Consider the following 6,000-nt stretch of genomic DNA (forward strand, 5'->3'; position numbering starts at 1 on the left):
CTCTGAGGCAGGAAAAAAAACTTGGTTTAGAAGAACTAAAAGAAGCCTGTGTGGCTGAAAGGCAGTAGGTGAAGGAGAGAGGAGAGAAATCATTTAGCTCCTTGTAGCTTATAGTAATAATTTTGGCTTTTATTCTAATGAGAAGTCATTGAAGTTTAAGCAGAGGAATGACAGGATCTGAGCTACATCTGATGTTACCTATATCAGGTTTGTTGCTATGTGCAGAACTGATTTTGAAGGGAGCAAGACTGAAAGTAAAAGCACTTAGCAGTCATGAGAGTATGCTTGCCTAGCCTGGGATAGTGACAGTGGAAATATAGCTAACAGAATGGATTACAGGTATTTATTTTTTGGGGAGTGGAGTGAATGGGTCTTGCTGATGGATTTGTGAAAAAATTTCAATCTAAAATTGTAAGGTCAGTAGCCGTGGCCACCATCACAGCCGCCTGGCTGGTGCAGGTTTGCATTTGATTTGGACAGACGGTAATGAAACAATGAAGCCAAGAACTGGTGGGCCATTACCTTTAATCCTAGCTCGCACTGTGGTAAGGTATCAAAGAATGGAAAAATTAATATTAATATTTTAGGAGAGGAAAGAGGGAGCTTTTCTGGCTTACAGAGACATACTGTGTAGAAAACCCCCTTTTTACTAGGAAGCTTAAAAGGCGTTTTATAATTTGGGCTAAGCATACAGAGAGATTTTGTAAATATGATTTTTATACTGGTGTGTGATTTGCACCAACTCAGGATAGACAACAACATTGTACTGTAAAGAGATTTTGTGCTGGGGAGACTTAGATTTCCCTTTCCCCTACCTCTGTGAGAAACAGAGTAAACACCTAGCCAGGTGAGGGGGAAGGGGAGAGAAGGAAACCCCTTTTCCTGTCCTCTCTTTCCTTCTTTAATGGGCCATTTGTGGATGCTTATTCCCTGGCACCATGTAGACTCCTCCTCCCCTCCTGAAAACGTGTAATCAATGTATATACCTCTAAACAAAGGAATGGCAAATGAACACTAGAAAATTTAGGAATATCTTTTCATATGTGGAACAATATTTTTCACTATTGTATTACCTTGTAAGTTTTAATGTATAGAAATATATTTATAAGTCCTATTGACAAATGTTATAAGCTTGCTAATGAATTGTGTCATCTCTCCCCCTCCTCTTTTTCCTCGCCAACCTGTGTGTGATCAAAGGTATATAACCTGCTCAGGGCTATAGTTGGAGCACACGATTTAGGTCAGCTATGCCCTGTGCTAGCCATATGCGGCCAGCATATTATTATATCTCCTTTTAATAAAACTCCTTAAAATTCATTTGGACTTGCTGTCTCTACATAAACCCAGCAGAACGGTACTTTATAACAGCACCTGGTGAGCGAGAAATACACACAGTGGGAAAACACTTCCTTTTCCATTCAGGGCTCCCAAAGCCACTGACTCATTCAAGTTTCCTAGAATCTAAGGTTTCTACCTCACAGTCTTATTCACCTCTATTCCCCACTCCTTCTCCTAACCCGCCATTCTGGCTGCCTCCTCCATGTGGCTTCCCTGCCCTGCCTCCATGGGCTCTTCCTAGAACAGTGATGGGCAATCTTTTGAGCTTGGTGTGTCAAAATTCGCCAAAACACTGAGCATAACTTGGTGGTGTGTCACTTCGAGAAAAAAAACTATAATTTCACGATATTTATAGTTTAAATAACAAAAATGTATAATTGTAATATATAACTGTATTTAATAAACCAAAAACTAATTATTTAACTTACCTGCTTAGTGACTTCTTTGTTCATCTGTCAGTAGGTTTCTTTTGTTGGTCTTTATTATTTTTTTTTTTTCATTTTTTTTTTTTTTCTGAAGCTGGAAATGGGGAGAGACAGTCAAACAGACTCCCGCATGCGCCCGACCGGGATCCACCCGGCACGCCCACCAGGGGCAACGCTCTGCCCACCAGGGGGCGATAATCTGCCCATCCTGGGCGTCGCCATGTTGCGACCAGAGCCACTCTAGCGCCTGGGGCAGAGGCCACAGAGCCATCCCCAGCGCCCGGGCCATCTTTGCTCCAATGGAGCCTTGGCTGCGGGAGGGGAAGAGAGAGACAGAGAGGAAAGCGCGGCGGAGGGGTGGAGAAGCAAATGGGCGCTTCCCTGTGTGCCCTGGCCGGGAATCGAACCCGGGTCCTCCGCACGCTAGGCTGACGCTCTACCGCTGAGTCAACCGGCCAGGGCCTCTTTTGTTGGTCTTGATATTATTTAACTTGTGTGGTGTGCCGTGAACTTAGATAAGTGAGGGGGAAGGGGAATTCTTTAACTAACCTGCCTATTAGTGACTTTTTTGTTGCTGAATTTCATTGACTAAATCTTCAATTGAAGGTTGGTATTTTGTACACTTCAAGCCCAAGCATGCGCTAGTAACTTCATCTGTCAATCTGTTTCTTTTGTTGGTTTTGATATTATTTAACGTTGAGAATAAGGTCTCACAAAAGTACGTAAAGGGAAAAATTGTGAGTAAAGCCATTGCTATATTTTTCAGGGTGCTAAAAGTGTCTGGTAATCAGTTTCAGGCACTCCAAATTTCCTGTTCGTAGTGGCACTCCTCTTGATTCTCCAAGCAGCACCTTTCCAGATTCTCAAGCTTTGACCTCAAGTCAACAAACACCTGAGCCCAGATGCTGTCTTAAAATTCTGCAAGTTGCATCTTATGTAAATTAAGATGGCTGCCGCTATTTCTAATGGCGGGAAATGGCACCCATAGCACAGGCCCTCGCCTCTCCCAGCCTTCCCCTCACTTATCTCAGTAATGATGGTCAATTAGAAATCCATGACACCCCAGAACAGTAGATTGGATGATGGTTGCTATGGTTATGTGGTTACTGGTAATGGCGATCACCAGCTGGTAAGGGACCCCAGAGATGCGTCCCTGCTCCCTGCTCCGCCGGCCAGAAGTGAGGTCAAATATCCCCTAATGGCCTAACCGGAAGTCCCAGAACTAGAAGCTCTGTGCTGGAGTTCTGTTGTTTTGGCCTACAGACCTCTGACACAAAGTGTCTACGCTACAGCAAATGTTTTATCCTCGGCTACTGCACCTGGCTGTGCATGAGCTGTGGATGAACCGTCCTTCTCAGCATGTGACCCCATACTTCTCTGGTATGCGGCTGCATGCAGCCACGTGTCATCGAAAATGGCTAAGCGTGTCAGTGCTGACACGTGTGTCAAAGGTTCACCATCACAGTCCTAGGACATAATTACTCTTCCTCAGAACAACGTGATCTCTTCTCCTTTTAAACCTTTTGGCATGAAAGCCCTTCCTCAACACACATTAGTATAGTCACACCCATCCCAAGCAAGAAGGAAAACTAATTTTTTTTTTTTTTTTTTTTTACACAGACAGAAAGAATCAGAGAGAGGGATAGATAGGGACAGACAGACAGGAACGAAGAGAGATGAGAAACATCAATCATTAGTTTTTCGTTGCGACACCTTAGTTGTTCATTGATTGCTTTCTCATATGTGCCCTGACCGTGGGGCTACAGCAGACCAAATAACCCCTTGCTCGAGCCAGCAACCTTGGGTCCAAGCTGGTGAGCTTTGCTCAAACCAGATGAGCCTGCGCTCGAGCTGGCGACCTCTGGGTCTCGAACCTGGGTCCTCTGCATCCCAGCCCGACACTCTATCTGTTGGAATCCATGGGAGTCCAAAAGACCAGAGTAACAGGCTTTATTGAATGGAAGAAAGGAACCTTGCTGGGCACTTCTCCCTAGGAGAAAAGCACCGGTACAAGCTAGAGGGACAAATTATATGGGGTCAAGAAGAATTTCAAGCATGTGGGTGTTGAATCAAAAGTCCTGGTATGCCGTCCTGGTATGTCCGGAGCCCCTCCTTGGGGCGGCTTGTCAGCTTCTCGGATTCCTCTGTCTCAGGGGTGATAGTCCAGTAAGGGTGAGGTCTGACAGATAGGCAGAACATCAAGAGAGCAGTTTGGAATACACATATCTATCACTATCCACTGTGCCACTGCCTGGTCAGGCGGGAAACCAATATTATCACTTGGGCGATGGGCATCCACATGGGCAGCGCCATCATTAACAAAGTGAGCAAAATATATTTTATCTGCTCAAAAAAATGAAATCAGGAGGCTTGCCAGGTGGCCTGGTTGGTTGGAACATTGACCAGATATGCAAAGGTTGCTGATTCAATCCCCATTCAGGGCACATACAGAGAACAGATCGAAGCTTTTGTATTTCTCTCCCTTTGTCTCTTACTCTCTCTAAAATCAATCAATAAATTATTTTCTTTAAATTAAAAAATAAAATGAAACCAGAACATAAGAAATGGAGAATTTTAAATGCGCCATCAGAAGAAAGGAACTTAAGAACTCAGAGACTGGCCTGACCTGTGGTGGCGCAGTGGATAAAGCCTTGACCTGGAAATGCTGAGATCACCAGTTCGAAACCCTGCACTTGCCTGGTTAAGGTACATATGGAAGTTGATGCTTCCTGCTCCTCCCCCCTTTTCTCTCTCTCTCTCTCTCTCTCTCTCTCTCTCTCTCACTCTCTCTCCTCTATAAAATGGATAAATTAAAAAAAAAAAACTGAGAGACTGTTTCCATAAATGCCTGATTTACAGAAGATGAAGAGACTTATTCCTCGACCAGTGAACACCCACTAAGACTCTCTTCATCCTTAAGCCAGTGAAATTACTGCTTGGACTGGCTAAAATTCTCCCTTTGTGCTGCTTGCCCATATATATATCCTGTCCCAAACCCTTAACACACTAGCCCATAGCTTGCTACAGCATGTGTTCCAAAATTACAATTCCTCTGCTATTCCCAAATAAACTAAATTTCTGGTTGTAAAGCCAGTAGCTGCGGCCACTATCACAGCCGCCTGGCCCATGCAGGTTCGCATTGGATTCTGACAGTCGGTAAAGAAACAATGGAGCCAAAAACTGATGGGCCATCATCTTTAATCCTAGCTTGCACCTGGCAAGCAAGTAAAAACACACACTGGGCTCCAAAACCCACTCACATTCAGTGCTCACAAAGCTACTGACTTATCCGAGTTTCCTAGAATCAAAGGTTTCTAGTTCACCAGACTTATTCACCTCTGTTCCCCATCTCCTTCCTTCTCCAGCATAAACTCTGCACAAACTGGCTTCTCACTCAACACTCTGCCATCTTGGCTGCTTCTCCTGGTCTCCTCCACGTGGCCTTTCTCTGCTCTTCTCTGCTCTCTCCTCTAATTTAATCTCAGGAACCAAGAGAGCAAGGTCCCATTCTGTCCCCATTTTATAGTGTAGAAATCAAAACCTTTAATCCAATATACAAAATAGGGAAGTCTCTAATACAAAGTCACTTATCTGAGGCATGATGGGGATTGCACCACCCAACATCAAAAAGGGTGGGAAAGGCTTAGTCCTAAAACCAAGCCCCAGGCTACAAGGATCCTGCCTGCCCACAGCCCACCCCCAACACACATTAATATCACCTGGACAACGGCTTCCATGTGGGCAGTGCCATCTTTAACAAAGTGAGCATAATATATTTTATCTGCCCAACACTGGTAATTTAAGCTTTCTTTCTTCAGTTTACATCTTCATTTAGGTTGACAGGTTGGTTGTGGGGGTGAAGGCGAAAGGGTAATCATGGATGACTCTTGGTTTCTAATAGATATATGTATTCCAAACTGCCCTCTTGATGTTCCGCTTATCTGTCAGACCTCACCCTTACTGGACAAATCGCACCTGAGACAGAGAAATTCCAAAAAGCTGACAAGCTGCCCCAAGGAGGAGCATTCCAGACATACCAGGACTTTTGCCTCAGTATCCCCTCTGGCTCTCCCAAACACTATATTAACTCGCCCCTAGACTGTAACCGGTGCCCTTCTCCCCCGGAGAAGTGCCCAGCAGGGTTCCTCTCTTCCTTTCAATAAAGCCTGTTACTCTGGTCTTTTCGGACTCCCATGGATTCTTACAGTTTTTAGCTAGAGATACTGAGTGGATGATG

The sequence above is a fragment of the Saccopteryx bilineata genome, chromosome 3, assembly GCF_036850765.1.
Source record: "Saccopteryx bilineata isolate mSacBil1 chromosome 3, mSacBil1_pri_phased_curated, whole genome shotgun sequence".
In the NCBI taxonomy this organism is placed as follows: domain Eukaryota; kingdom Metazoa; phylum Chordata; class Mammalia; order Chiroptera; family Emballonuridae; genus Saccopteryx; species Saccopteryx bilineata.